A 10,565-nucleotide genomic window follows, 5' to 3' on the forward strand; every position below is an offset into this window, starting at 1 on the left:
GCGCAGGCTTTGGGCAGCCGCGGGTGAGCTCTTCCCTGCGCCCCAGGCCCCGGGGATCTGGAGCCTGGACTTTGCCTCCCCTTCGGGAGAGGAGCAGCCGCCGTGGGCCTGAATGAGCCCGGCCTGAGCTCTCCCTCCCTGGCCTCCCCTTCCGGAAGCCTGCAAAGGTTTGCAGGGCTCTCTTTCAAAACAAACCCCAAAGCAGGGCCTGCCGGCGGGCGCATTTTGGCAGCAGGAGCTTTCTCCTTGGCAACGATTCCCCGAGGGGAGCGCGAGTGCCCGCGCAGACCCTGCCAGCCGCACCTGCAGGAGAACGGCTTGAAGCAGCCCGCCAGTGAGCCTCCCTCTCGCCTGCCACAGCTGATGAGCATTGCGAGGAGAAGGACGCTGCAGCCGCCGCCCCTCGGCGGGATTTTGGCGAACCCGGGATTTGATTGGTCCCAGGTTAGCCAACCCATGAGGCGGGAATTTGGGGGCAGGGGCAGAACTTTCCCGGGTGGGCGGGACGATCTGGCCACCCTAGCTCAGACCATATGCCGTACGCTGCATCAAATTGTTCTGCAGGGCTGTTGTCCCAGAAGGAAGCCTCTTCTAAAGATGATGCACAAGAAAGCCCACAAACGGTTTGCTGCAGACAAGCAGGCTAAGGACATGGATTTCTGGAACCATGTCCTGTGGTCTGATGAGACCAAGATAAACTTATTTGGTTCAGATGGTGTCAAGCGTGTGTGGTGGCAAGCAGGTGAGGAGTATGAAGACAAGTGTGTCTTGCCTACAGTCAAGCGTGGTGGGAATGTCATGGTCTGGGGCTGCATGAGTGCTGCCGGCACTGGGGAGCTACAGTTCATTGAGGGAACCATGAATGCCAACATGTACTGTGACATACTGAAGCAGAGCGTAATCCCCTCCCTTTGGAGACTGGGCCGCAGGGCAGTATTCCAACATGATAACGACCCCAAACACACCTCCAAAACAACCACTGCTAAAGAAGCTGAGGGTAAAGGTGATGGACTGGCCAAACATGTCTCCAGACCTAAACCCTATTGAGCATCTGTGGGGCATCCTGAAACAGAAGGTGGAGGTGTGCAAGGTCTCTAACATCTACCAGCTATGTGTCATCGTCATGGAGAAGTGGAAGAGGACTCCAGTGGCAACCTGTGAAGCTCTGGTGAACTCTATGCCCAAGAGGGTTAAGGCAGTGCTGGAAAATAACGGTGGCCACACAAAATATTGACACTTTGGGCCCCATTTGGACATTATCACTTAGGGGTGTACTCACTTTTGTTGCCAGCAGTTTAGACATTAATGGCTGTGTGTTGCATAATTTTGTGGGGACAGCACATTTACACTGTTATACAAGCTGTAGACTCACTCCTTTACATTGTAGCCAAGTGTCATTTCTTCAGTGTTGTCACATGAAAAGATATATTTAAATATTTACAAAATGTGAGGGGGTGTACTCGCTTCTGTGACATACTGTAAATATATACAGGATGTACCTAAGAGCCTTGTATAGAGACATTGTTGCATACTAAAGCAGAGGTGTGGAACTCATTTGGTATGAGGACTAGGTCTGACATAAATGTACCTTTGTTGGGTCAGGCCATGTGTTCCATAAGATGTAATGCCAGGTACAGGAGATAGAAACTTTATAATGGACACAGGCAAATCCAGTTAACAATATTATCTCTCTAAACACAAATGAAAGCAATTGATTGCTATCAGTAAAAGCAATTGATATAGTTGGGAGCCCACAAAAGCCCCAATAAATGCATTTAATAATATGCAATACTATGGGTCCCCCCCCCCCAAAAAAAGGGATATTATAAAAGGGGAAGAACCTTATATTTCCATACATACCAGTTGCTTACAGGCCGAGTAAGCGCCCCTGGGCCTTATATTTGACACCCCTGCACTAAAGTCTACCAACAGCCTGTTTCTTTTTCATGATATTGCACACATTTCATTTATCAAAAGGCCAGATCTGGTTGTCACCTTACACGCATAGTTGGGAGATAGGCAGCTGTCCTCTGTGGACTCAACTAAATGTTATCTGAGACCCAGCTGTACTCATAACATCTGGAAACTATAATTTCCAAGTACATATGTGTGAATGTGACACAGGGGGAGGGGGTTCAGCCTTCCCTGCAGCGCCATTTTCTTGAGTCAAAATGGCTCAGGGGAACCTGCTCATTCTCCTCCCCTGCCCCCCCCCACTCACACAAGTAACCAGTGCTGTAGCACTTAGAAATTATAGTTTCTGGATGTTACCTGAACCACAAGTCATATCAGGGGGATTCCTGACCCAACTCAAGTCTTAAACAACGTAGTTGAGTCCAAAATGCAGCACCCTAACAAAAGCAGTTTGCTGAAAAGGGAACGGAGTTGGTGGAGGAAAACTGCTGCACTCAGAGCCATGCAGGTGGGAGAGAATTGGATCCATATGACTGGGGACTGAGTCACACACATAATCTTTAGCACCCGGTATTCCCAGGTGGTCTCCCATCCAAGTACTAACCATGCCCAACCCCGCTTAGCTTCCAAGATCAGACAAGATTGGGTGTGTTCAGGGTGGTATGGCCGTAGCTATATCTCAAAATAAATGTACACCATTATAATAACAATATTTCAGACTCGTATTAACAAGAAAACCAGCCTGTGCCATTGAGTCACAAACAACTCATGGCAACTTCATCCACAGGGCATTAAAGTCAAAAGGTATGCAGAAGTTGTTTGCCATTTTTGCCTGCATAACAACCCCTATCTTCCTTATTAGGCTCCCATCCAAGTATTGACTGTTGGTGATCCAGCTGAGCTTCCATATTCTGACAAATTCAGGCTAATCTAGACTATTCGGGCTTCTAGGATTGTATTAATAAACTGTGAACAAATAGAAACTTGTTCCCCACCATCCTATAGACATAAAACCAGTTTCATCTTGGCAAATCTGAGCTCCCTGATTGGTTGGGAATGGGTGGGACTGCACTGCACCAACCTTTGGCCTGTCAAGCTATCAATCAAGAGTACTTGTGTTCCATTGGTTGAGTCCTCTCCTCTCTCCCTCCGGAGTGGCTGTTGCTACCCAGCAAAGCTGGTTCTGTCAATGAAAGGCAAAAAAACTGAGTTATGGCAGTTACTGGCTCTCCCTGCTCTCCTACTGGCTGAGCCACCTGTCACACTGATTCACAGACAAGAGAAAGAAAACCTTCCTTTGATTGGCTGAGGGAGAAAGGAGGAGGGAGACAGCCAGAGAAAGTCAGAGAGAGATTATTGGTCTGAAAGGTATAACTACAGGCAGAACTCAGTCCTGACTACAGCTGCCAGTTCCAACTTGGTGGGAAATTCCTGGAGATTCTGTGGGGGAGTTTCAGGATGGCATAGGAGTTATGGCTTCAGAGTGGGGTCTGCCAGACACAGGTTCTTGCTGTGGAAGCTGACTGTGTGATTTTGGACCACTCACAGACCTAACCCACCTCACAGGATTGTGAGAGGAGAATGATGTAAGCTGCTTTGGTTCCCCACCCCCCACCCCATGGAGAAAGACTGTTCTTTTCCTATATGGAGGTTGCAAGGAAGGGGACGGTGATGGAAAGCTGAAGTCAGAGGGGCATATAAAGGGAAGGAGATAGGGCTGCCAACTCCAGGTTAGGAAATTCCTAGAGATTTAAGGGGTGGAACCTGGAGAGGGTGGGGTTTGAGGAGGGATGGGACCTCAGACAGGTACAATGCCACTTCCTTCCAGGGAATCACTGTTACCAATCTCCAGGGCTGGCAATAACTCAGAATTGCAATGCCAGATGGCAAAGATCAACTCCCCTTAACTCAGAATTACAATGCAAGATAGCAGAGATCAACTCCCCTTAAGGTGCGGGGGGCGGAGTGAATGCCTTCACTTGGGAACACAGCAAGGGTTGGGGGGGGCACTTGCCCAGAGCCTCTTTCTAGAGCCTGTTGTATTTTTCATCACAACTAACTTTATTCCTAGTAGTATATAAATTAATAACTTTACTGCTGCCAGAAGACTGGAAACGACTTATTTGTTATTGATTGTTTTAAAATATTTCCTGGAGCCATTTCTTTTTGTTTATATTTGTAAGTATGCTTGACTGTGCAGTTTTAGGATTAAATCAAAGAAGAAGAAGAAGATGATATTGGATTTATATCCCACCCTCCATTCCGAAGAGTCTCAGAGCGGCTCACAATCTCCTTTCCCTTCCTCCCCCACAACAGACCCCCTGGGAGGTGGGTGGGGCTGGAGAGGGCTCTCACAGCAGCTGCCCTTTCAAGGACAGAGGCTAAGAGCGGCCTACAATCTCCTTTCCCTTCCTCCCCCACAACAGACCCCCTGTGAGGTGGGTGGGGCTGGAGAGGGCTCTCCCAGCAGCTGCCCTTTCAAGGACAACCTCTGCCAGAGCTATGGCTGACCCAAGGCCATGCTAGCAGGTGCAAGTGGAGGAGTGGGGAATCAAACCTGGATAAGAGTCCGCACACTTAACCACTACACCAAACTGGCTCCAAAAAGTGATCCATAAATTCAGTTTTATTCTCTCTCCAAAACTGTAAGACCAACAAGCAGCTTTTATTAATATCACATCTGTCACTTTTGTTCTCTTGTAAGTTGAACATCCTTTTTTAAAATTCCGCCAATATCATTGGTTTTAAATTTAGCTTCTTTTTAATGTTCGGCGTCAACTTTCACATGTCAATAAAGTGAGCTTGATCTTTGGTCATGAATCTGTTTAAGGAGAACCACCCAAATGGGCAGCATGTTTGAAACAGAGATTTCTTCTCCTAGATTTTTTTTTTTTTGTTTTGTCTCACATTGAACTTTTCTCCAGTTGAACATAGTCTGTGATTACCACTTCAATTATTATAGGCCACCCGAGGATTAACAGTCACTTCTAGCTTCCCTTGTATAGCAGAAAAAGGAAAGTCTAGTAACTGTGGGTGCATGACCTGTTCTAGGCAGAGAACAGTGTCCCCTTTTCTTAATAGTTTAGATAATTTTTCACAGGAAAAAGCTCCTGCAAAAACTTCTTTTATTTTCTAATAAAATCCCCAGTGAGGGCAATCAGCCTAAAGTGAAAGCATTCTCTAAAGTGAACCAACGTTTTTGTTATAAAACTTTTAGAACTTAAAGAACCTATAACACGTTTCATGTGCTTAACATCTGTGAATTTCAGCTTAATATTTCCTGATGGATGTTAGTCAAAGATCAGTTTAAAGCATTCGTAGTCCATTGGATCCATCCACCAGGCTGTCTCTTCCTTTGAGAACGCACGCATAGCTGGTCTTGAGGACAAAAGGAGATTGAGGAAGAATCGCACTGCTACAGCACCAACCCTAAATCAGACTTTTCCTTGCAGCCACTGTGGCCGGATCTGCCTGTCCCGCATTGGTCTTGTCAGCCACCAGCGAGCCTGCAGCAGACGTGGACTACTGCACCCTTCTTAAATCTTCGTTCGCAAAGTCAAGCCGAGAGAGAGAGAGAGAGAGTCCATTGGCTAAAGGTGAGCTGGGTTCAAATGCCAAATCAAATCAAAGTAGAATTGGTGTGCCATCCTCTCAATCTCAGCTACCAGACTTGTCACACTGGTTTAAATATTAAATATCAAGTGTGTTAAACCTTTATATCTTGACCCTAAACATGATTATCATAATAAAACTGAGAGGCAAAATAATGACTTTATAACATATCATGATATGATTGACAAAATGGGATAACTAAATCTTGGCAAGTCATTAATGTAGAAGGGGGAAAAAAACTTTCATAGAGACTTAAATACTTCCATTGCGGCTTAAAGAAGATGAACCTTGGGAAGCAGATGCGCTAAGGAACCTGACCTAAATTGAAAAAAATAATATTTTAACAAAAAAAGAGAGAGCATCTTTTAGGACATGTAAATAAGCTTCTATTACAATATGACATAGAACCTGAACAAGCCAAGACATGCATGGCGAAATGGTCACAAAACTTTTGGGAAAAGATTCTGTTTCAACAATGGGAAAATAACGGACAAAAAACATAAAATTCACAGCACAGTATCACATCAGAGGAAACTGGTACTTTTTTTTTTGCTGGTATAATATGTCAAAACACATTGAGAAGACAGATAAAAATTACACAAGATTATGTTGAAAGTGTAATCAGATAGATGGTGCCTTCCTGTCATATGTGGTGGTCGTGTGTAAAAAAAAAAACTACTGGACAGAAATACATACTGAAATGCAAAAAAAATTTGAATATCAAATTTGCCATGTTACCAGAGACAATGCTATCAGGAATTCTACCAATGAACATTTATTTATTTTTATTTGTTTATTTCTGTAAATGTATAGTCCGCCCTTTCCCATAGTGGGAGGGTAAAACAACATGGTAAAACAATTAAAACTAACAATAAACAATCAAACAGATAAATAATAAAATAGCCGAACAGTTCAAACAGATTAAAAAATTAAAACAGTTAAACCATAAAGGTAAAAAAGGAAGTCCCCTGTGCAAGCACCAGTCATTTTCGACTCTGGGGTGACGTTGCTTTCACAACGTTTTCACGGCAGACTTTTTACGGGGTGGTTTGCAATTGCCTTCCCCAGTCATCTACACTTTCCCCCCAGCAAGCTGGGTACTCATTTTACTGACCTCGGAAGGATGGAAGCCGGAGTCAACCTGAAGCCGGCTACCTGAACCAGCTTCCGCTGGGATCGAACTCAGGTCATGAGCAGAAGGCTCCGACTGCAATACTGCAGCTTTACCACTCTGCGCCATGGGGCTCTTGGTTAAACCATAGCTCAGAATTTAGTTTAAGGCAGCATGGATGGTGTACACATCATTTAAGGCATACTTGTCACAGCCCTGTGGCATAGAGTGTTAAAGCTGCAGTACTGCAGTCCTAAACTCTGCTCACGACCTGAGTTCGATCCCCGGTGAAAGCTGGGTTTTCAGGTAGCCGGCTTGAGGTTGACTCAGCCTTCCATCCTTCTGAGGTTGGTAAAATGAGTCCCCAGCTTGCTGGGGGGAAAGTGTAGATGACTGCGGAAGGCAATGGCAAACCACCCCATATAAAGTCTGCTGTAAAAACATGAAAGCAACATCACCCCAGAGTCGGAAACGACTGGTGCTTGCACAGGCGACCTTTCCTTTTCCTGTCACAGCTTAGGTGTCCAAAAGATGTCAGCTGTATTGGCCCAATTTTAAGCAAACAGTGCAGGGAGGCCAATTAGATGGTGTAATAGGATAGGGACGTCCGCCTGCCTCAGCCATAGACCTGGCAGAACAGCTCCGTCTTACAGGCCCTCCAGAATGGTAACAAATCCAGTAGGCCCTGGTCGAGGCAAGCAGTAATAGCCCCCGCTCCGTTGAATGCCCTCCCCGAAAACATCAGGGCCATGTGGGACCTGTCCTCAGGGCCTGTAAGACCGAATTGTTCAAATTCGCCTTCAACGGTTGATGGGGAGGTGGCCACTATCCCACAGCACCGACAATTTCACTGAATGAACATAATGCAAACCAGAAACTTGCCATCTTGGACTTTTAATGAACGGATTGATGATTGTAATATGCACGGATATGTTTTATTACACATTTTATTCTTTAATATTTTATGTTTGTCTTTAACAGTTGTTAGGCACCCTGAGTCTGTCAGGGGAGGGCGGGATATAAATTGGCTAAAATAAATAAATAAATCTCCCCACTTTGAATCCAAACTCGGGGGAGCAGCAGTAACATTTTCTTCTCCCCGTTTCGAAGGAGAAAATGAAAAGCAGTCCACATCTGTTACCTTCTGAGCTGGAGGAGGAAACAGAAGTGGCCGGCTTGCCATTTTCTCACTCCAAGCAGGGAGCTGAGAAGCTGATTTCTCCTAGAAACTCTTGCATTCCTTCAAGTCAAAGGGGGAGAAGCAGAGGGGGAAGGATAAGCCGACCCTCAGCTTGTCTCCTGTACACAGGTAAGGCTGGGACACAAGGACGTTTCCTGATCATGCTGAACTGGCATAAAAAAAAATGAACAACCCATAAAAATCCAAATGGTGATCAGGAAGTGAGCTGAACTGGTGGATGTTTGTGTTAGAATTTTGAATATTTATATTGTATATCTAGGCAGTGTCCAAAGTTCAGTCGTTATAGTGTTAGATATGTTTACCTGTCAATCAGACTAAAGCTGATGTTAAGGCAGGGGCTTGAACAACGACACTTAAAGAAGAGCAGTTGGCAGTTTTATGTCAGGATCTGGAGTGAGCTGACTGAGTAACGGTGATCGCTTAGAGAATGTAGTCTATCATCTTATTCAGCTGTTGGAAAAAAGTTTGGGGCAGTGTACCCACGCCAAAAAATATTGGGCCCAAATTAATATTTCGTGCCAGAAAATCTTTAAAATAAGGCTTCCGCATACACCTGAATTCTACCTGTTGAGTGTAGTAAAGGGAAATTCCCCCAAATTAGAGAAAAAGACTCCGGGTACATGTCATTACTGTGGCTAGAATTTTATACGCCAGGTATTGGAAGGTTGTGAAAATTCCAGAAAGGGATAAATTTGTGCAAAAATTATTTGAGGCAGCAGAGCTAGATATGCTAACAATGAAATTAAGAGGACAGTCCTACCTGGCTTGTAAAAAAAAATTGGAATCCGCCGTATCTATGGATAAAAAATATGGGAATTGAAATGAGGAACCTGAATCTATATTTTGGTGGTTCCCCATAAGCTCTTGGTGATGGGGGGGATTGGTGGTGGCGGGTGTTGAACTGTGATATTCTGTTGCGATGTTTTGTTATAGCAAGTATTTTTTTTTTTGTACTGCAAACAAGCTTCAATAAATTATGTTTATTTAAAAGAAAAGAAAAGAATGTAGTCTATAGTGTTGTTATTTTCATCCCGATGTCCCTACCCCTTTAGAAATAAAATATCTTTTTTCAATATTAAAGATCTCTCGACCCTTTTGTGAGCCAGCAGTCCGTTGACCTATCTGGAAAAGTTTAAATCATTTCCCTCACAACATTTCCAACAGTTTGACCATCCCAAACGAATTATTTCTTGTGCACAAAGCTTATATGGGAACGTACAGTATGCTTACATGCTCTGCTGGAATAATTTGTAGGACGCATGGAATGGATTGTAAGGACAGACCCTTCATGCACATAACTTATTCTTCAAATTAAAGAGGGGGGGGCATATTTGAACGCTAAAAAAAATGTGCAACAGGGAAAAAAAACAGCATCCCAGACTAGTCTGCTTCCTCTTGTGCTAGTTTTTGACTGGGGGGTAGGAGATGATTGAATCTTGTGAGACAAGATTCAAGATATGATCCCTACCTGGAGTCTGACACGGTGCAGTCTGATATGTCAGAACTCGTCCGCCTCATTCTGCTGCATGTGTAGAACAGACCTCGATCTGCTTCTGCTGCTGTGCATGCCCACATCCCACCAGCTGCTGTGCTGCAGTCGATTGCATGAACTGCACAAAAGCTTGTCTAAAAACCAGCCCATTTTTAATACAGATAAATAACAGCATTTGACAGTTGGGTGCAAAATTGATTTTTGTTCCTATACTCGATTTTCCCTCTCCTCTACCAACGTCCATGGAATTGGAACCAGAGAGCGTTCCAATCGTGCAGCTTTGTTAACAGTTGCATTAAGGGTCTCTGCAAAGGCCTGGCCCCTCAAGACCCATATCTTATTTCAGATTTTCCCAAAATATTAGGGTGGAAAACTTGAAAAAGTCCTCCAGCACTAAGCATTATAGAGTAATGAGGCATGACTACTTCACATCTCTGTACGAAGCTATGATGAACTAGGCTTCAGATGTTGGTGTGATAACAGAGTTTGGGATCTTTTCCACCCTCACTTGTCTATTTATGACTATGATTCATGATTTTGCATTTCCCCCCCTGGAAACGAGTAGCGAAGCAACTTGCCATCTAAAGCTAAACACCATACAGGGAAATGCACATGCAGACACATGCTTCAATCTTCATTAAAATAAAACAAAATGGGGGGAGGGGGAAACAGTCTTCCCTGGACTCTTGACAACATTCCCTTCAACAGCATCACTTGGGTAAGCCAGAAACTTTCTTGGAAGGAACAGCTGCTTTCTTAGAATTTGAATTACTAAGAGATAAAATGACCCCGGGGTGAAAAGGCAGTTTAATGAAGCTCATTAACTCCTGTGATGCAAGGGCAGTTCCACCTTCTTTCTGGTGGAGCAGCGATTTGAACGCTGCTCAAAAGGAATTCGAGATGAACCAAGGTCACCAGTGAAAAATTCCCAGAATTTTTCTCTGGTTTGTGAGACCAGTTATTTACAACAACAGAACTGCAGAGACAGAGGCATAATGATGTGGCTTTCTTATCACATGCTACTCACTGAAAGAAAGAGATTACTTCAGCTTGTTCTACAATTATGGATTAGGCCAACATTAACGGAGGAAAAGTGGCTATAGATCACAGTTTCTTCCCATACATAATGTAGATTTATGGCTGCCAGTACTTGAAATAAAAAGCATGATGAGGTTGGTCGGGAGATCCTCTGGCCACAAAGATTCAGCACAACACCGGTCCAGAGGGAAGCTCGT

At 44.4% G+C, this 10,565-nt stretch overlaps 1 pseudogene; it reads right to left on the reverse strand.

The window, feature by feature from the left end:
• Nucleotides 1-2,469: 2,469 nt before the first annotated feature.
• Nucleotides 2,470-2,588, reverse strand: LOC132590314 (5S ribosomal RNA; annotated as a pseudogene).
• Nucleotides 2,589-10,565: the final 7,977 nt, after the last annotated feature.

The sequence above is a fragment of the Heteronotia binoei genome, chromosome 21 (assembly GCF_032191835.1).
Source record: "Heteronotia binoei isolate CCM8104 ecotype False Entrance Well chromosome 21, APGP_CSIRO_Hbin_v1, whole genome shotgun sequence".
NCBI lineage: Eukaryota > Metazoa > Chordata > Lepidosauria > Squamata > Gekkonidae > Heteronotia > Heteronotia binoei.